We start from the raw sequence: 22536 nt of genomic DNA, 5'->3' as shown, positions 1-22536 counted from the left end.
ATACAAAAAATTAGCTGGGCATGGTGGCGCGTGCCTGTAATCCCAGCTACTCAGGAGGCTGAGGCAGGAGAATTGCCTGAACCCAGGAGGTGGAAGTTGCGGTGAGCCGAGATCGCGCCATTGCACTCCAGCCTGGGTAACAAGAACGAAACTCCGTCTCAAAAAAAAAAAACACCTGGCTCACTGCTTGGACTATAGCATTTGCTTAATAAATTGTAGTTATTGTGATTATTGGCAGAGTAAATCAATGTGATAACTGGTGGAGTTAAGATTGAAAATTATCTCCATTATCTGAAATAACAGTCTATTTTCAACCAAATTAAATGTAATGTTGCTTTTAGCCTTGTCCAAGCACATTCGTATGGTTCAAGATCTGGGAAAATGAAGACTAACAATCTAGTACCTCACATCCTTGAACATTTTTAAATAAAGTGTTATAGACCTGAGTCATTCACTATCCACACTCCATATTCCAGAATCCATGCAAAATTGAACATGATTAACAAATCATTTTTAAATTATTTAATTAATCAATTGTAGAGGATTGATTGTTTTTGAAGGCCAAAGGGTGGCTTCCCAGCACCTAGTTCTCCTTCCTAAACACATCTAAATTTCATCTTGAAAACCTAATTCTATACCCACTGGACATGGTCCAGTAGGCATATAGTCAGACTCCCAGCTCCCACTAGACAAAGGAGAGACCCATGCCCCAAAACGCACCATTCAAACATTCCCTCCTGGAAATGTGATTCTTGAGTGGAGTGACATAGAAATTAAAAATGGAACAGTTGATTTTTTTCCAAGTAGTAGAATCCTGTCTGTACTTTCCCTGTAATAAATCCAATGTGCTTTTATCTCGCAAGCAGCCTTGGAGACACCAGTTTCCAGCTTAGTTCCTCACCTTCCTATAAATTATGTGAGCCTGTAAGACTCTTGCAATAGATTCCTTCTTTCTCAGATTAGCCAAAATCATCTATTTCTGTTGTTTACAACCAAGAGTCCCCACTAATATATAAATCCAATGTATTGAGTGTTTCCTCAGCTAGGTCATTATTGGGATTACAAGCATGAGCCACAACGCCCAACCACTTCACCTTAACCAAAGAGATTCGTGAAGCTTGGTGCCCACTCCTACTTCACTGAGGAAACAGAACATAAAAAGAAATCGCTATTTAAGACAATGAGTAATAAGTGACAAATGAATAGTAAAAGCAGTATTTTGTAGGAGTTCATAGGAAAAATGTATTTCTGAGAGGCAGTGCTTTATTGCGGTAAAAATACAGAATTTGGAGTGCTTTCTAGTCCCAGCTCTACCACTTTTCATTTTAACTCTGCCACATTTCTCAATGACTCTAATCCCTCTCCCTTGCTGGGTCAAGCGAGTTAGTGGAGTTGAAAGCATACTATAACTGGGAAAGTACCACATAAATATTAGTTACTAATTATTTCTGTGAGCTGGGCATGGTCAGCAATTTCATGAGGTGAGCTATTCTATGTAAAAACTAACATTCATTGCATGTCTAATATACACCATGTGCTGTGCCAAATACAAAATTAGAATCTTAAAACCATCCTAGGAGGTATGTGTCATTATTTCCCTTTTACAAACTGAAAAATAAGATCTGTGGACATGTGGTAATTTGCCAAAGGTCAGATAGCTAGTAATTGATAAATCCTGGATTTGAGCTCCATCTGTCTGACTCCTAGTTCTACGTCATTTCCACATGCTACTACTTCCCTTAGAATGTTTTTAGAAAGCATAGGTCTCCAAGAAAGCAGAATACTGAGAACAAAGATATGCAGCTGGACCTCTTCACTCTCATTTCCTACACATGTTCACATCCTCCTGATCATCTCATCAAGTCTGTCACTGACCATCTCTCAAAGGCAAACAGAGAAATCCCACAGTTTGTCAGTCACAGAAGCCATGGACTTTGTAACAAGTTCATTCGGAGCCAGATGTAGTCTAGATTTCCAGATATGATACCAGTGAGGACACAGAGTAGGTGTGTGTCCTTGGGAAATGCTGTATTTTACCCTGGCATGTACTTGAGACATGGGCTTAGTAATGCTGCAAAAGTTCTATGCTACTACGAATATTCTACTGTATTTTCCCTCAAACCGAAATACATTACTAGCTCTAATTTCTAGCAAGTAGTAAGAATGTAAGATTTCTATTGGCAAAAGTTACTTGTTTTACTAAAAGTGAACTACTAACTTGCGATCGTTCAGCTCAGATCCGAAGAGACAACATAGGTATTGCTGTTGCACCAACTTTAAAAGACCGAAGGAAGAGTCTGGATATCTTTGGATCCTGACAGCCATATTCCAATAGGTTATTTTATGAAGTCAGGGGGCTGGGCTTTTCCTACAAAACTGAATGGAATTAAATCCACAGTTAGTCAAGGCCAACCAGAGGAAATCGCTTTTTGCTGAGTGATTAAGATCTCACAGCATGTTCTCTTTTTTTCCTTTGGAGCAGTTTTACAATGGTTCCACTTAGATTCAGCACTGTTTCCTGGTCATTAGAATACCTTAAATGGCCAACAATGTAGTGATTGGGATACTAATCTTATCCTGCTTATTACATAGAGGTTCATAAAAACAATTATTTAATGGCACAAACTTTTTAATTACTTGTGCTGCACTGATTGTACAACTGAATGTGGTTGTCCATTTTATGAATAAGGTTGAGCAGATTACTAGATTGCATAAGTCAGGATTATAATTCTACAGAACTTAACATATTATTCAGTCAAAAATATCCAGGAGCTATGCAAGGTAATATAGCAGACATGGATCTGAAGTTAGTAACCATCTGACTTACACTAGGAGAGGTATTATTACACTTCTGGGGAATAAAACATGATTCTTTAAATCTTACATCTAATACTTGCTGAAATAAAACAACATCCATACATCTGAGTCATTCTCAACAACAAAGTCTCTCCTTTGTTGTTGCTGCCAAAAGCCATAAGTTAAATGTTTAAATGAAAGCTCAGTCTTTCCACATATTGCTTTCACAGGAAAAGATGATAAAACCTAATATTTCCTGTCTAGTTTAACAGTATGGTCAATTATAAAGATTTAAACATAAAACCTAACACCATAAAAATCCTAGAAGAAAACCTCGACAAAACCATTCAGGACATAGGCATAGGCAAGGACTTCATGACTAAAACACCAAAAGCAATGGCAACAAAAGCCAAAATAGACAAACGGGATCTAATTAAATTTAAGACTTTCTGCACAGCAAAAGAAACAATCGTTACAGTGAACCAGCAATCAACAGAATGGGAAAAAATTTTTGCAATCTACCCATCTGACAAAGGTGTAATATCCAGAATCTACAAAGAACTAAAGCAGATTTACAAGAAAAGAACAAACCCATTCAAAAGTGGGAGAAAGAGACGAACACTTTTCAAAAGTAGACATTTATGAGGCCAACAAACATATGAAAAAATGTTCATCATCACTTGTCATCAGAGAAATACAAATCAAAACTACATTGAGATACCATCTTATGCCAGTTAGAATGGTAATGATTAAAAAAATCAGGAGGCGACAGATGCTGGAGAGGATGTGGAGAAAAAAGAACACTTTTACACTGTTGATGGGAGTGTAAATTAGTTCTACCACTGTGGACGACAGTGTGGCAATTCCTCAAGGATCTAGAACTATAAATACCATTTGATCCAGAAATCCCATTACTGGGTATATACCAAAGGATTATAAATCATTCTATTATAAAGACACATGCACATGTATGTTCACTACGGCACTGTTTACAATAGCAAAGATCTGGAACCAACCCAAATGCCCATTAGTGATAGACTAGACAAAGAAAATGTGGCACATATACATCATGGAATACTACACAGCCACAAAAAAGGATGAGTTCATGTTTTGTAGGGACATGGATGAATCTGGAAACCATCATTCTCAGCAAACTGATACAAGAACAGAAAACCAAATACCATGTTCTCACTCATAGGTGGGTGTTGAACAATGAGAACACGTAGGCACAAGGAGGGGAGCATCACACACTTGGGTCCGTTGTGGGGGCTAAGGGAGGGACAGCAGGGGTTGGGGAGGTTGGGAAGGGATAATATGGGGAAAAATGCCAGATATAGATGACAGGGGGGCGGTGGAGGCAGCAAAACGCCTTGCCATGTATGTACCTATGCAACAATCCTGCATGATCTGCACATGTACCCAAGAACCTAAAGTACAATAAAAAAGATTTATCTACATTAAAAAACAACTGAGAAACTAAAAAAAAAAAAAAAAGACGAATTTATCTTTACACACGTATTTGTTACCAGAATTTATCTTCAGAGACATAAATGATAAATTAATTTAGGAGGTTATGATTTGGCCTAGACAATATCACTTACAGTCAAAGAATTAAACAACAAATAGGCAACAAAAACGCACCTGTATATTGCCGATGTCCTGGCCCAGACTTCTTCCTGACTTCAGGACCATCAAGTTATCCACTGTTTAATCATGCTCCCAATAGCCACCACATGCTCCTTAATGTAGCAGTGATCTACAAAAACAATTTCAAGAAAGAGCATTTTCATTTATATTTAATAGCCCAGCCTTAATTTAACTAGATGTATATGGCTTTACTAGCCTTATAATCTTCATCTTCCCATCTATAATTTCGTCTGCTGTATCAGTTATCAATTGTTGCTTAACAAATTACTCTGAAATACAGCAGCTCAAATCAACAAACATTTAGTAACTGTCTCACTGGATCAGGAATCTTGGCACAACTTTGCTGGGGTCTCAGGCTCAAGGCATCTCACAAGGCTACAATCAAGGCATCAGCTGGGCTGCCATCATCTAAAGGCTTGACTGGGGAAGGATCTGCTTCCACATTCACTCATATGGCTTTTGGCAGGGTTCAGTCCCTCATAGGTTGTTGTCTAGAGGCCTCCCTCAGTGTTTTCACACTTGGATGTCTCCATAGGGAAGCTCACAACAGAGCATCTTGTTCTCATCAAAGCAAGTGCAAAAGAGAGAGAGGGTGAGCAAGATGGAAAACAGAATCTTTTTTGTCTTCCATCTTTGAATCTCAGAAATGACAGCCCATAACTATTTCCACATTCTACTAGAAGCATGTCACTGGGCCAACCCACACTCAAGAGAAGATTACACAAAGGCATGGGTACCAGGAGATGGGATCATTATTTGGGAGCCATGTGAGAAACTGCTTCCCACATCTACCAACAGAAATGGGCAAGGCTTGCCCAGTGCAGTCTCTACTCTAATTACACTCAAAGACACAAATACAATTATTAAGATACTGGAAAACAAAGTGTAATTTTAATTTAATCTGGATTCCCTTGTACTTCAAATGTATCTGTCTCTCTGATTTCCTGCTAGCCACTCCAACACCCTATTAATGGATTTTGATCAAATTCAGTGCATTACTATGAAGAATCAGAATACAGTATAGCTTAAGTATCTTCTGAGAGAAAAATGTTAATAAAAGGGTTTTAGAGATAAAATGATAGCATTAAGTCAGTTTAAGTATAGCTGACAAAGGCTGGTTGTTCTACTGCTTTTATACAGTTTTTTACTTCTTCCCTCTGGTAAATTTTAATTCTTCAATTTTAATGAAAGTAAATAAGTTGTTTAACGGGACAATAGAGGAGAGGTAAGATAAAGTGTTTGTTTATATCCAACTAAGAATACTTTCCTGGTACTCAAGGAAGAAGTGAAGATTACACGGCAAAAACAAAATCAGAAACTCAGAGTCTTGGCTGGGCACAGTGGCTCATCCCTGTAATCCCAGCATTTTGGGAGGCCGAGGCAGGCAGATCACTTGAGCTCAGAAGTTAGAGGCCAGCCTAGCTAACATGGTAAAATCCTGTCTCTACTAAAAACACACACACACAAAATTAGCTAGACATGGTGGCATGTACCTGTAATCCCAGCTACATGGGAGGCTGAGGCAAGAGAATCTCTTGAACATGAGAAGCAGAGGTGCAGTAAGCCAAGAGGGCACCCCTGCACTCCAGCCTGGGTGACAGAGTAAGACTCCATCTCAAAAAAAATAAAATAAAAAAGAAATTCAGAAGTCTTTTAGGACTCAGCCTTTTCAATGCAGCCCTTCTTCGAGATAATTCTGGGGGTTTTTTGTTTCATTTTTTAAGAGAGGGTCTTGCCATGTTGCCCAGGCTGGTCTCGAACTCTGAGCTCCAGAAATCCTCCCACCTCAGCGTCCCAAAGTTTTGGGATTACAGGTGTGAGCCACCATGCCAGGCCCTCTTCTAGATAATTCTTAAACCTAGTAAATGTCACATAAATCTTCTGGAATGCTTCCACCAATGCCATCTATGAGTCAGGCTACTCCTAAAAGAAAATATGTATGTATACATTTTAGGCAACACACAGTAATATTTATTATACATATATACACACATTCTTTCATACTTGGCCAATTTCTTTATGTATATAATTTATAAAGCTCTAATGGCTTCCTTCCCACTCTAGAAAATGAAGAAAGCGTGAGCAATGCTGACCCTGTTCTGTAAAAGTAATGTATTAGTCAGAGTATGCTAACGCCTATAACAAGTAAACCCAAAACTAATGGCCTAACACAAGAGAAGTTCATTTTTTCCTCTCACGGATGATTTTTGTCCTTACTCAAACAAGGACAGCCAAATCCTGCCACTAGATTATTGTCATTATCATTGCCTTGAGTGAATCTTTCCTGCATGGTGCTTCTGAAGCAGCCAACGAAAAAGAGCTAGAACTTTATCTAATTTACAGGTTGCAAGGCTTTCTCAGGCCAGTATTCTAATAAATATCTGTTAATATAACAGTATGGGCTTTTGTTGTAACATATTACCTAGTAGAGGGGATGGGGGTGTGGAGGAGACCCATAAACCTCACCTACCTTCAAACATTAGATATAATCTATATCTCTATCAAAAAATAATCTAAAAATTATAAATGCCCAAAAGACTTGTGTCAGTTTTCATGACAATAGTGTACAACTCTATTTTAAGAGGGAGTCTTGCTCTGTCGCACAGGCTAGAGTGCAGTGGTGTGATCTTGCCTCACTGCAATCTCTGCCTCCCAGGTTAAAGTGATTCTCCTGTCTTGGCCTCCCCAGTAGCTAGGATTATAGGTGTGCACCACCATACCTGGCTAATTTTTATATTTTTAGTAGAGAGGGGTTTCACCATGTTGGCCAGGCTGGTCTCAAACTCCTGACCTCAACTTATCTGCCCACCTCAGCCCCTTAAAGTGCTGGGATTACAGGCATGAGCCACCATGCCCAGCTGTATTATTTTTAAAACATGGCATCTTTTCCCAGCCTTCTTTACCCATATGCGGTTTCATATCCATATGCAGTTTCAGTGGTATGGAACAAATCCCCTATTTATTTGGCGTTATTGTTTACAGATTCCATAATGATAACTTAACGGCACTTAAGGGCACTGGTGCTCAGATAATTAGACATTTTAACAACAATGTTTTACTTTTCGTGACTCCAGAAGATTTTGCATTTGTCTAGACTCTTTTGGAAAAGTTATCATCATAGAAGTAAAAGCCAGTGCAACTTCAACAGCTTTTTAAAAAAATCAGAGTGAAATATTCATCTCTGTTGTCAGCAAACCAAGAAAGTCACAGATTAGACATACTATCCAGCAGCCTGCTTTGATTTTTCTTTATAATACTGCATATATTTCTTTCTTGAACAGAAATCAAAGTGGTAATGTACCTTTCACTCTAGTTTGGTCATGGATTCAACAGAAACCAAATTTAGAGACTACAGACTGACTTTACATTTTAATAGGTGGTGAAGGAATAATCTGTCATTGCCACTGCATTCTAAAGAAATGGAAATCAGAAACTCAAAACATTTAAACATCAAATTCACGACTGTTTTAGAAAAATCACTCCAAGAAAATCTAACTTTATAGCTTTTCTTTTGGCAGATGATATCATAATGCTATTCACTGGAATACACTTCATAATTTGTGAAAGATAATTTTTCTATACATTTAACACTTCTACTGCTTTTATTTTCCTGCTGTTGAAGGATTAATAACAAAGTCTGCATAGGCCCACTGGAGGTATGAATAATAACCCAAAATCCTCTTAAAAATCTGGAACAGTCACAACATCATAAATTTTTATTGAATAGGAATTTATTCTTATGAAGGCTTCTGACAAGCATTTTCACCCTTTGTACCTAAGATTTTATTTGATCCATATGATTTAAGCATATAAAACAAATGAGTAAAAATGACTTCGTTTTCTCTGAAGACAGGGTCAACAGTTCAGAATTGCTTTTTTCCTCTTATAATTCTATCATATTCATTTAGTGTCACCATGGAAAAGTTAATTTGAAAAATATGTGACTGTATCTTTCAGTCCAGTTCTCTGTGTTTCAGAAAAGAATGGTGTACACCCCATGGTGCAAGTGAGAGGATGAACTTTCTTGCTATAGCTCCCCTCCTGTCCTCACGTATATCTTGACAGAAATGGCGGGGCAGGGGTTAAATTTTAAAACTCTAAGGTTCTCAATAGTTTTCTTTAAAATAGGTAATTTGGCTGGGTGCCTTAGCTCACAGGATTCTAGCACTTTGGGAGTCCAAGGAGGGTGGATCACCTGAGGTCAGGAACTTGAGACCAACCTGGCCAACATGGAGAAACCCCATCTCTAGTAAAAAGACAAAAATTAGCTGGGCATGGTGGTGGGGGGCTTATAATCCCAGCTGCTCAGGAGGCTGAGGCAGGTGAATCACTTGAACCCAGGAGGCAGAGGTTGCAGTGAGCAGAGATAGCGCCATTGCACTCCAGCCTGGGCAACAAAAGTGAAACTCGTCTCAAAAAATAGAAATAAATAAATAAATTAGGTAATTTTCTCCAAATCTGCATAGAAATTAAAAAGAAAACTCAGATACATCGCATCTCTAAAAGATTTTGCTTTATTCCTTCATCTGCCCCCATTAAGCAAGGAAAATTTGAAAGATAGAGAGAGAGAAAATGATACAGGAACTAGAAAAAAATTATTTAGGCAGTTAGTGAGGAAAAGAAAGTCCTTGACAAGGTTTCCCTTTTAATGCAAAGTGGCCCCAAAATGTTTCTAACAAAGAGCAACCTGAAAAATCAAGCTGCAAACAGAAAGCAAGCTAAAAGCTTGCACAGGTGAATGCTGGCAGCTGTGCCCATAGGAAAAGGCTCCAGGTATATTCAACACGGAGGCTCCATCTTCCCTTTTGTCAACCACATGTACAGTAAAGAAGCAGGCAACATGGTGTCAGCCAGGTAGAGAACCCATTTATATAATAAAAAATTAGGGTGAGGTGGCCAGCTTCTTCGTGTGCTATGCAAACAGCACACCTGGTCCAATCAATGTTGAGATACATTAAGTTTACCCTGCCCCCATGGCTCCTTCGAGGAGGATACCTTTTAGTTTGTAATTAGTGGCAGGCAGGTAACAGCTGCCTACTTGGTATATTCTAGAGTTATAGGTAATACAGAACACCTGTGTATTAATAAGAATCACCTGTCAAAGAGGAGCTAAATACCTGGATGAATCTCTGCTCAGGGCCTTTACTCTGGAGAGGTATCAGCCCTGCAGGCTCTTAAGCTGTTGGTCCCCCAGATAGATCCACTCTGCTGTTCTATCTGGGTGTCTGCCTCTCAATACCTTCAGCCCACCTGGGTGGAGGTCTCCTGACTGAGCTGTTTCTCCGTAAATCAGTATCTCAGGCTCCCTGTAAATCAGACACCACATCCTCAAGCTCGTCTATAAAACACCGTGCATTTCCCCACGAAACTGGAAGACCCACGAGGGAGCCGCGCTCTCCCTCTCTGCAGGAGAGAACGCTTTTCTCTTTTACCTATTAAACCTCTGCTCTTAAACTCACTCCTTGTGTGTGTCACATCCTCTATTTCCTTGGCATATGGCAACGAACCTCCCACACAAATGACGCCATTTCAAAAGGACAAAGGGTTTTTTCTTCAGGCTCAGGGCACAAAAGATAGAACCCCACTACCACTCCTCACACCCTAAGAGGCTCTCCCAGGTGCTCACAGGCAGAGAGCAGGTAGGAGGGTGCCCAGTCAGACCTCAAAGTGGAGGGGCCGCAGAAGCTGCTCTACCTGGGGCAGTTCACTGACTGCTTTCATCCCCGCTCTGGCTGCAGTTGGACTCCTTTCCAGCCCCTTGGGAATTCTGTTTCAGAGACTTCTCATCTGCATTCCCTTGCCTAAGATTCCCTCATAGCTCACTTCCTCAGCTACTCCAAGGCTTTGCGTAAATATCGCAATCTTGTTGATTTAGGCCTCCTCTGATACCCCTGTTTCAGAATGTCAGTCCCTTACCCATTTCCTTCTTGTCTTTCTTTCCTACTTTTTTTTTCCCCCCATAGCACTTACCGTCGTCTGCCCTGAATGTCTTCCAGTTCCAGCCCCACATTCACTTGGCACCTTCTCAGCCCTGCCGTGTTCACCAGGAGGCTGACCCGATGCTCTCCATCAACAAGCTCTGGGGTCCTTCCGCTTCCTGTCGGGTCTGACCAATAAAAGCCAGCAGAAGGAGATTCAGGGAGGGAAGAGAAAGAGGCTGGGAATTTATTCTCCCAGCTCCGCTCCTGCCAAGTCCCTGTGTGTTGGCTGCCTCCTTTTGTTTTTGTTGTTGTTGTTGTTTGTTTGTTTTCTATTTTCTTGAGATGGAGTCTCGCTCTGTCACCCAGGCTGGAGTTCAATGGTGCGATCTCGGCTCACTGCAACCTCTGTCTCCCAGGTTCAAGCAATTCTCCTGCCTCAGCCTCCTGAGTAGCTGAGACTACAGGCACCTGCCACACCACGCCCAACTAATTTTTCTGTGCTTTTTTTTTTTCCCCCATAGAGGCAGGGTTTCACCATGTTGGCCAGCTGCCAGGCTGGTCTTGAACTCCCAACCTCAGGTGATCCACATGCCTTGGCCTCCCAAAGTTCTGGGATTACAGTCATGAGACTCCACAGCCAGCCGGCTACCTCACTTTTGTGAGGACCACAATCTACTGTCAGGTGACTCCCTCCCTTCAGCTCCCCTCTCTGAGTAACTTCTCCCAGCCCTTGTTTTCAGGTGTCAGATGTTAAGAGCTTCTCCCTGCTACTAGCTCCAGGACACAGCATATCCCTTGTGCTTTAAGCACTGTTTTATTAATTACTAACCTTTATTAAGCTCTTTATTATCTATTAACTACATTAAGTTAATTAGACTTCTCACATTGCCCATTTTGACAGTAACCTTTACTTTCCAAACTGCGGCATCATCTGGCATCTTACGTATTTTAACTACTTTTCTCCCTCCATTAAAATGTAGGCTTCGTGAAGTCGAAAAGATTTGTCCCTTTTGCATACTGCTGTATTCTCAGCACCCACGAGAGAACAAGGAACATAGTAAGAGATGTGTAAAGAAGCACTGGATAAATGACTGAATCATGAGTGAACATATACCTTAGGAACGGACATAGAAAGTAAAGTCTGTAACTCCCCATCTCCTCTGTATGCTGGATCTCTGCCTTTTCAGATGGTGTTTCCTTCCTTCCTCTTTTTTTTGCTCTGTCTCTTTTAATTTTTAATTTTTGTAGGTACATAGGTGTACATATTTATGGGGTACATGAGATATATTGACACAGGCATGCAACGTGTAATAATCATCACACAGGGGAAATGGAGTACTCATCTCCTGAAGCATTTATCCTTTGTGTTACAAACAATCCAGTTTTACTCTTTTAGTTATTTTTAAATGTACAATAAATTGATGATAGTCAGCCTGTTGTTCTATTGAATACTAGATCTTTTCATTCTATCTAATAATATTTTTGTACCCTTTTTCAAAATTTTGGTTAGTGTGGAAAACAAATATTTCTCTGGCATTATTTCAGCTCCCAATTTATACTTAACATTTTTACAAAACATCATCTGGCAACATTTTAGAGGATTCACATAAATAAATCCATGTAATTATAATCTGGCATCACTTCCTACTTCAAGATGTTCATAAATAGCATTGCTAAGCCAGAGGTGGAATCATTGGAAAAAAAAAAAAAAAAGAGCAGTCCAACAACAAGTGAAAGCTCACCACCAAACCTAACTTCATGGACAATAATAGCAAGCAACTCTGAAGTGTAGGTTCCAATACTCTATTTAGAAATATGAGCTAGAATGTAAACTTCATGAGAAAAGACTTTGTCTGCTGATGTAGTCCAAGTACTAAGAACAAAAAATACAGTATACATTTGATTCTCAGTAGGTGTTGAATTCATGAATGAATAAACTAATGTCACCCTGTACTAGGGAAATATTTTGAAATGACAATATATTAAATAATTGTTTCCAAATCCTTGCTCCCTATTTGGTTTGGGTTCCCCCCACCCTTTGGTTTTGTTTGTTTGATTGTTTGTTTGTTTGCTTGTTTGTTTGTTCGTTTTGAGACAGAGTCTCACTCTCATCCAGGATGAGGTGCAGTGGCACAATCTCGGCTCACTGCAACCTCTGCCTCCTGGGCATAAGCAATTCTCGTGCCTCAGCCTCCTGAGTAGCTGAGATTACAAGCGTGTTCCACCATGCCCAGCTAATTTTTGTATTTTTAGTAAAGATGGGGTTTTTCCATGCTGACCAGGCTGGTCTCCCAATGTGCTGGGATTATAGGCATAAGCCACTGTGCTCAGCCCCTCTTTGTAATAGGATGTCCTACCCCCACTCTTTGACAGGTAAGGTGGTCACTATGAAAGGAGTATTTCTTCTCACTTCATTGATTTGGGGAGTTGGCCATATGATATTGTGACACACTTTGGCCAACAGGATGTGAGCAGAAGTAGCAGTGTGCCAACTCTGAGCAAAAGCTTTAAGCACCATTGCTTGATGCATCACAGCTTGCTGTTCCCATCTTCTGCCTTGATAGAACGGCATATGCAGCAAGAGGTGGCTTTTTCGGACCAAGTCCCAAACTAAGAAGACACATGGAGCCAACCCTCAGTCATCTGCAGCCTGGAGCCACATGTATTGTAAAAATAAATACATTTAGCTGTTTTTATGCAGCATTACCACAGCAAAAACTGACTCAAAAACTGGTACCTAGAAGTGAGGTGTTGAGGCTGAGCACAGTGGCTTACACCTGTAATCCCAGCACTTTGGGAGACCGAGGTGGTTAGATCATGAGGTCAAGAGATAGAGACCATCCTGGCCAACATAGGAAACCCCGTGTCTACTAAAAATACAAAAATTAGCTGGGCATGGTGGCGCCTGTGTAGCCCCAGGTACTCTGGAGGCTGAGGCAGGAGAATCTCTTAAACTCAGGAGGCAGAGGTTGCAGTAAGCCAAGACTGTGCCATTGCCCTCCAGCCTGGCAACAGAGCAAGACTCCGTCTCAAAAAAAAAAGAAAAGAAGTGAGGTGTTGATGGAACAAAAACCATGTAGGTAGGGGAGGAGGCAAGGAAACTGTTACAGGAAACAGAAAAATGACAACTCATATTATGCCATGACAAAACATTTGGTAAAATGATCACATATATAATTTTCTTGCCTGAGGTAACCTTTTGTGGTAAGGCTGTGAGGCTATTGCTGCCATTTTTATACCAGTGAGCCCTTCTTGACATCATTTTAGGGCAACTTGATTATCTGTCTCTGGCAGTACTATTCAATGAGTATATGCAAAATAATAATACTATAGTATGTTATTTAGGAACTAGTTTGTCATTTGCATTGGAAGTAGAGATATGATAATCTTCATCCCATGAAGGCATTTTTAATCCTCACAAAATTCATTTTTGTACCATATCCTAGAAGAAATTCAGTGTGACAGGTATCTCCATGGATTTGAAGATGCTGAATATATAATTGTCTCTTTAAATTCCTTCTCTTTCAGAGTATGTAGTGGTAAATTTCGAGACATTTACTTTTGATTTCTGCCAGATGGTAATATTTGAGAATAAGGAGCTTGTTAAAACAGTAATATTAGTAAATACAAGATCACAGTGGTCTCCTATATCAGCTTTGTCATGCAGTCTCTTAAGGAAGTTTCAACACTTTGTCTGCTTTCTTGATTTTCCAACTTCAGGATAAGCTCATTTGAAGATAGAGAACCTGCCAAGTCACAGTTATTTTCTACTGTATGTGATGGGATTTTCTCAATCTAATTTTTTTCAGTGAAATATGACACTGTCTGAAGGATTTATTTCAGTCATTTTCCAAAAGGAGTTTGTATTTCTGACTCAGAACTTTGCTCTCTATGCTTTCCTCAATCATCATCCTTGGTAATTTTGTGAGATTTTAGACACCTTGGATTTATATTACCTAAATCTTCTCAGAACTACTTTGGGTCTTCAAATGGTCACATTTTGGCCTGGAATAAAGATATAGATGTAGGTACAGACACAGGTACAAGTACAGACAGATGCAGATATATAGATGTGTAAATATCTATACACACATCTATTTTTATTTATATAATTTCTATTTATTTCTTTTTTCCTCTGTTAGCCCCATTCCTAACCCCTTAACCTATCTCCCCATCCCTTACTCTCCTTTCATTCTCAAACTTTGTAAAGTTTACACAGGCTATTTTTGGGGTTTTCTCACCACTCCTCAATCTCACGACCTGGCCCTTATCCACGTATCTGTCATGGAAATGGAAACTTTCAAATGAGTTTCTAATCACAAATCCAGTGACCTTTGTTGTAAGGAACGGAGGCATAAAACATTTGAAGATTTTGGCCACAGACACCGATGCAGAGAATGAGGAATTTGGGACAAACAAGCTTAAGGGACATGGGGTGGAGGAATGGAAACTCAGTTTCAGGATTTGCTCAATGTCTGAAGGCGAATCCAAGGCAAAAGTCTAAGTAGAGTATTGTTTCAGCTAGCTATTGCTGCATAATAAAATACCCAAAAATTTAGTGGCTTAAAACAACAACAATTTTATTACTTACGACTCTGTGGGTTAGAAATTCCGGCAAAAATCAGCTGAGGTGGCTCTTCTCCACTCCATATGATGCTGTCTGAGGCCCTCAACTAGGGCTGGAGGGTCCAAAATGGTCTTGCTCCTCCATCTGGGGCTTTGGTGCTGGCTGCCAACCTGGGTCCATTGTTTCTGCTCTGCATGGTCTCTCTGTCTTTACAAAGTCTCTTATTCTCTGTAGATAGAGAGATATCAGGACTTGATGCAGACTGGACTTTAAGTCTAATGAGTCATTAGATGACGCTTTAGCAGGTAGAGAGAGGGAAAGGAGGTTGGGTGTGTATTGCCCATGGTAGAGGTATGAATTGTTGTGGCAGAGGACACATTGAGGAAAATTGTCTGTGAAGACGGCCACCAACATGCATGTTGCCTCTGCCATCAAGAGGTAGAGTCTATCTTTCTTCCCTTTGAATCTAGGTTCACTTGTGACTTGTTTTGGCCAAGAAAATGTAGCAGCAATAGCTCGGTGCCAGTTTGGGTCCATCCTTTCATAGACCTGGCGGCTTCCATTTTCACTGTGTTAGAGTCCAGCCAGCATGGAAGCAAGAGTTGTGCTATTAAATGATAATGGATTTCCAGGAGGCAGAAAGAGAGATCCAGCCAGCCCTCAGCCATTCCAGTCACACTTAGCCTAGGCGCCATGTGAGTGAAGCTGTCTTGAATGTCAGAGCCCCAGCTGAGCTCCCAGCTGAATGTAACAGCATGTGTGACCCCAGCTGACACCACATGGAAAGGAAATGAGACATATCCAGTGAACCCCACCTAATTCCTAACTCACAGAATTATGACTAAAATTGTTTTAAGCCACTGTTTTTGGATACTTTGTGACAAAGAATCAAACTTAGATCAGTATCTTACTGGACTCCTGTGTCCTTCCTTATAGAATGCAATGTTAACAAGAATCCTGCCAAGTCTGTTTAGCCAGAACTCCCCATCCTCGATATCTGATCATGTTCCTCCCCCTCCGTGAGCACCTAGATGATGTCCGATCAGCCCCGCCTGCCTTCAGCAAGAATCCTGTCAGGTCAATTCAGCCAGAATCTTCCCTTACCCCTGATGTTTCCAGTTAGTAATTTTTCACCCACTGTCCCCACCCTACTTTTTCTAGACAAAAATGTCCATTTTTCTTTGTTGTTTGAGGTTGAGCACAATCTCTCTCCCCTACCGCAAGACCCCATCGTGCCATCCCTTCACCTATCAAGATGGTTCTGAAAAATGTCTGCCTTACTGCAGGTTACCGAGTATCACAAATAATTTTTTTCTTTGGCATTTGTTAGGCAACAATAGATAACTTAAGCAGATGTTATCACTCTAGCCAAATGAACTGGAACTCCTGACAAGGCCTCAGTCTTGGTGAGAAAATAGAGTGCTAAGCAAAGAAAATGACGCAGAAGTCTACTCACAGGAGTTTGGAGGGAATTTAAGGAAGGCTGGTCGCAATCTTCATTTCTTCCACATGGAGGAATTAACTCTCAGCTAGGGTAAAGAAGGAAGATGTCTTTCTAGTGGTTTGGGTCTTTGGTGTGTCCCTGCTCATGTGCTATGCTACCTATGCTGAAATATTCACTTCTTGTTTCACAGTTCTTAGTACACAGCAGACAGGTTACCATGAAGCTAATGAAGTTAATGTTCATGTCCCCTCATTTCCACAGCCCCGTTCAAAACCTTGGAAGATGTTTTAGCAATGTGTTCACCTAAACAAATACTTCTTAAAATTTTGCAAAATTTCACGTTCAGTGGCATGGAAGTTACCACAAGAATTTTGCAGATCTAGTTAAGGGGAAATTCAATTCATCATATATTTAGTTTCTGTTCTGGAGAATGTTTCTGTTTTGTAGTCACTCCTTTGTAGAAGTAATCTATTTTTAGGCATTCCAATGTTGACCTCCAGGAATGCTCCAGTCATCATGAAAACTCACCAGCTATCATAACATGAAGTTGCAGGCCGGAACTAATATCTTGACAGAGGCTTTCCCAAATTTGACAATAATACTAAAAATGTGTATAATACTACCCTGATGAGTTGCAAAGCAGAAATAAATATTTCTAAATGATTAATAATAAAAAACTTCAATCAACTATGCTAAATATTATATTATCTATTATCTCAATAATATTAAACTTTATATATGAAAATGCAATCAAAGAACATATAGCCCAAAAAGAAAGAAAAAATTTTATAGAGGTATATTAAGCTCAGTTTTCTTAAGGTATCTTGCTACATTTTGTATTTTATGATTATACCCTATGGTATAGCAAAGGATGCAAGAGGAAAATTGTCTTCTTTTAGAAAACACTGTAAGTGACAGACTTAGGATGACTGTCCCAGGCTAATTAGTAAAGATTAGTTCTCATTCAAGCAAAAAGATTCCGCAAGAATGTAAGCGACTAGTCCCTCATTCACTAAAAAATAACAACTCTGCTCAACTCTCATAGTTCTTCAAAAGGATAATGAATGTCTCTCTTCATCCACATGAAAAAGAGTGAAGTATGCCTTGCAATGTTAGCCTGATAACTTCCCTTTAAGCCACAGATGGCCTGAAGATTTATTTTCTCCCTGGGGGTGTTCAGAGCATGGGGTTTTACAGCCAGAATGTTTCTGGTTCCACTTTTCACTTTGAGTAGCTAAAGCCTGAAGTCTACCAACCATTTCCACTCATATTCCCCAGATACTTCCATTTTCGTATGTACAAAACGGATCCTATCTCCCCTCACTTCTATGGCCCAATGAATGGTTCTACTATCAGAAATCTAGAAATAATCCCACACTCCTCCCTCCATATCCCACTGGTTGCTATGTACCTATGATCCTATCACCTAAATTTTTCTCATGTCCTCTTATTCTTTCACTCTCGTCATTTCTCACCTGGACTACAGCAATTCCCAAATAACTATTGCCTTGCCTCCATCTAACTTATATTTCATAGTGTAATAAAATGAATCTTTCAAAGTGAAAATCTGATCAGTTTAATTCAAATCTCTTAGCAGGGAATCAAAGGCCTATTAGGATCTATTCCATGATTACCTCTCTAATGCCATCTCTTGGTACTTCATCTCATACCCTACACAGCAGCCTAATAAAACCAACAGCAATTTACTGAATGAATCCTGCTCCATCCTACCTTCATACCTTTCCCTAGCAAGCGCTTTTCTCTCTTTGCCTGGAAAACCACCATTTACGCCTCAACACTTAATTGATGCATCACCACCTTCAGGAATGCTAAATTGATTCTGCCCCCAAGGAGCAATATATCATGATATTTAAGAGCAGGGGATCATGAGCTCAAGCTGCTGGCTCAGTGACCTTTGTCAAATAATTTAACCTCTCTGTGCCTCGGTTTCCTCATTTGTAACTTGGGGATAATTTCTTATAGAATTATTGAGAAAATTGAACAAGTCACTACATATAAAAGTGGTTTGAACTGTTGCTGGAATATAGTAAGCACTTAATATATATGAGCTGTTTTTCTTTCCAAGATTATGTTTAATTTCTTAGTTTTATGGTCCCAGGCTTTCATGACCTACCCAAATGTGATGGAAACTGTGGACTGACTCACAAAGTCTTATCAACTTGGCCTGTAGTTGGAGAAATTTAAAAGCTAAAAATGTTATACTTGCTCTTTTCAGCTAACACTCTGCATGTAACCTATGCCTAATGGGTAAGATTTAAAGAGCAGGAACCAATCACAGGTCATCTTCCAGTCAGTTCTTACAGTAGTCTTTGCGAGCAAATATCACCTTGCAAATGATTATGTTTCAGCTGGTTCCTTGTGAGCAGTTTTGAGTATTGATTCTTTGGTTTCCTGGGTGCCAGAGGCAAAAGTGGCAGCAGAGGTGTTGGTGGCAGTCTAGATTTTAGAACAGCCTTTATGTGGCCTCAAGGAAGCCCTCCTGTAAGTGAGATTGCTATTGTTCTGAAGACATTGCTGGATCCATAAGACACAGTGAATCTTAACTAACAATCTAGGTCAACCCTAGTATAATCTTTCATTTCTCCCATCATAAACTCTGCAATCCAGTCAGGGTGCTTCCCTACTTTCCAAATATTCCATGCTTTCCTCATCTTCTCAGTTTTCTTATGCCATTTCCACCTCACTCCCTCCCCTCTAGAATCATTCTTGTAATCCCAAATCTTCCATTTGAAACTACCTTTTAGAAAGTTCCTTAGTTTATATGCAGTCATAGCTCTAATATAAACACTTTTTATTTTGCAATTTTTGGCAAAAGTAATCTGCAACAGTAAAACACGGATTAGGCAAGTTTACATACATATGATCACAATCTAGCCAAGAAAACTTCATCAATCATTTCCAGATTTCCAAAGAGGGCATAATTTAACTTGGAGATCTTTTTCTCAGGACTTTGTAGGCCTTTTCAAAGTTTATTTAATGCCTCTTACTTCTGGTAAAAGAAATTTCTGCAGCCCCAAGTTCAACATATAAATAATTTTAAGCTAACTTACATCACCCTTGGGGAATACAATATTTTGAATCAAAAGAGCCCAGTTTAGGCCAGGCATGGTGGCTCTCATCTGTAATCCTCATGTTTTTGGAGGCCAAGTCAGGAGAATGACTTGAGCCCAGGAGTTCAAGACCAAACTAGGCAATATGGCAAGACCCTGCCTCAATTTTTTTAATTAAATTTTTTTAAAAATTCAAAAGAGCCAGTTTAGACCAAATATGTGTTTCAAGATGCACCACTTGTAAGTAATGCTGAATTTCAACACCCTTTTATTAGACTAGGGAATAGACCACAACCTACAATCAGGTTATATGTTTTAAACCTAGAGATACAGGTTTTGAATCTACTTTGTTCAGTGGTCTTAGGTAAGTAGTTTAAACTATCTGAGTAAATTATACAATTCAAGTAGAAGTCAGCAACATAAAAACACTGCAATTCTAAAGCTACTGAGGTTGCTTTAGAAACATGTTCCTCTAAAACTTAGGTTCTTCTACCATGTCTTCTCTGAAGTGGCTGTTTTACTGTCTAAGCCGTTTTGAATATCTGGGTTCCAATATGCTTCAGTAGAAACCTACCTCTGAGGAAAGTGACCCTAACTTAGTTTTTTATAAGCTCTGCTACATGCACTATAAACAAAAACAAAAACAGCATCTGATGGTTTCAAAAAGTCTTATGTAAATTTTTGTGTAACAGCCCAGGATTTTTAGATTCCCTCTCTATTGAAGATGAAGGCTTCAGCATGAGTGAAAGGCACTAACATTACACATAATTTAAGTAGATACACAAAACTAGACACTCAAAGTTGTCTCTGTTTCTGATACTGCCACACTGTAAGGAAAACCCTAAGTACCCCAACTCTCTTTTCTCTTAAGCCCAGTGCATTCCCAGGAAGCATCTTAGTCATGACACCCCTGGTGGCCCATCCTTCCAGCCTCCACACATGAACAGTATATTCCTTTTGTATTGCTGATTTAAGAAATTACCATAAATGTAGTAGCTTACAACACCACCCATGCTTTATCTCATAGTTCTACAGGTCAGAATTCCAGGAGATGCTCAGCTGGGTCCTCTGGTCAGAGGTCATCAAGGGGAAGAACCCGCTTCCATGCTCATTCAGGTTGCCAGTACAGTGGGTCCTGTTGTCTTGCTGGCTGTGGGCCAGGGCTCATTTTCAGCTTCTGGAAGTTGCCAGCTGTCCTTGGGGTTATGCTCTGCTCCTTCAAAGCCAGCAACAGTGCTTCAATTCCTTCTTAAATTTCAAATCAATCCGATGTCTTCAGTTGCATCTCTGTAACTTCCTGCCTTCCTCTTCTGCCTTATTCTTCTGGTTTTAGGGTTCATGTGATTACATTGGGTCTACCCAGAAAATCCAGGTATCTCCTATTTTAAGATTAAATAATTTAGTAACTCTATGTATATCTGCAAAGTTCCCCTTGCCATGTAACATAATATATTCATGCTCCCGGGGATTAGGGGCTTTCATTGGGGGCTTTAATTCTGCCTACCACAATCTGACATGTCTGAAACCAAGGCTTTCCAGCTGGAGCACCTAGTTCTTACAGCATTCAGTGGACCAGGGGGGAAAAAAAATCTCTATCTGCAAGTGTCCACTTAAAATCCATGAAGGATAAAATTTGTTTGTTAAATATTAGAATGATTGCATAACAATAAATGTATTTACACCCTCCTATCCAGTATCCTTTATCAAAAAATGTAGAAATTCATTTGATTATATAAAAATTACAATTACAAGGTCAATATTCTGGATAAGACATTATGAATGTTTGGTTTTGTGTGACAATTGAATTACATGTGAGTTTTTGTATCTATGTGTGTATAAATATAGAGAAAGTCAATGTAACATAGTTGAGGGAAACAGATTGGACAAACAGACTTCTAAATTCTGGTATGAGTTCTGCTACAAACTACCTGTGTGACTTTAAACAAGTCACCTAAGGAACTCTCATCCTAGTCTTTTCTCTTGTAAAGTTGGCTGTTTCATCAGGTTGACCTCCAGCTGAAGAGTCTGTATCTCACATAATTTATATTTATTATAAAGTAAAACGGCTCAGAAACCCAGAAATCAACTCCTTAGAACCATTTATTCACAGAATAGTAAGGAGAATTTAAATTTGTATTAAAATCTATGAAGTATTTTTCAATTCTTCCTAGAAAAATCACCAAATTTTGTTTCTCTTTCAAATCATTTTGCTGCTAACAAAAGGAAAATTCACAAGTTTAAAATCCGTTCCTCAAGAAACAAAGTGAAATTTTAGTTTTAAAGAAGAGGTTGAACATCTCAAGATTAATACACATCCTAATGCAAAACAGATGGTTATCAAAATGTCTTCCTAAGAAGGCAACATAAGCAGAACAAATCCTGCACGAGATTTTGCCCATCATATTTTTCCTGTGATGAATTCTGATACATCATCACTCTTCCTCTTAAGTTTACAGCAAGTTCCCTTTGCTCCAGTTCACTGCATCTATTTTCCAGTACACCAGCAATTGCACAAAACATATTTTTAGTAAAACATACGTAACATGTGTTTTGGGTATAAGAGTCAGCTCTTATTTCTGGACTCAAAACCACAGTTTCAACAACAGTGACCTCACCTAACAGTTATCTACAATTAATGTGAAAAAATGTTTGTTGAAGGTAGTCAAAGTGTCCACATTAACAGAATCCAATTTTTTTCCCCTGAAAGAGATTCATGGGTTCAAAAGCTCTTACATACCAAGTAATCTTACAAGCTTACATTTTCTTTATTAGGTTTTATATCCAAAATGTGTTTATTGGGATGGTTTCCTATTTATCCTGATTCACGGTGCTTTTAGTGCTGCTTCCATCTGAAGGAACATTCTTCTGTAAGCCTTGCTTTTCTCCCTGTATGCTGACAGAGGACAGTGGAGCAGACCACCCACAAAACTACCATCTGTGTACGGCTAACAATCGTGCTGATCTTATAGCATCCTGGGCATTTCACATCCATGAAGTAGGAATTGAGGCTCTGCACCAGGCACTGCCTCTTGTATTGCCTCCCCTCCATTTCTAGAGAACAATGAAGGAAATGTTTCCCAAGAGGCATGC

At 39.5% G+C, this 22536-nt stretch overlaps 1 long non-coding RNA gene across 2 annotated transcripts in view; it reads right to left on the bottom strand.

Annotated features, from left to right (window-relative positions):
• LOC116558636 overlaps positions 1-22536 on the bottom strand; it is a 125775-nt gene that overhangs the window by 86320 nt on the left and 16919 nt on the right. For both annotated transcript variants that reach the window (XR_004272109.1, XR_004272110.1), the window contains exon 3: positions 4438-4552. This is a non-coding gene — a long non-coding RNA (uncharacterized LOC116558636). The remainder of the gene's footprint in view (positions 1-4437; positions 4553-22536) is intronic.

Source organism: Sapajus apella, unplaced genomic scaffold (assembly GCF_009761245.1).
Source record: "Sapajus apella isolate SASKATOON/1434 unplaced genomic scaffold, GSC_monkey_1.0 scaffold2, whole genome shotgun sequence".
In the NCBI taxonomy this organism is placed as follows: Eukaryota; Metazoa; Chordata; class Mammalia; order Primates; family Cebidae; genus Sapajus; species Sapajus apella.
This window is presented reverse-complemented; position numbering and strand designations above follow the sequence as displayed.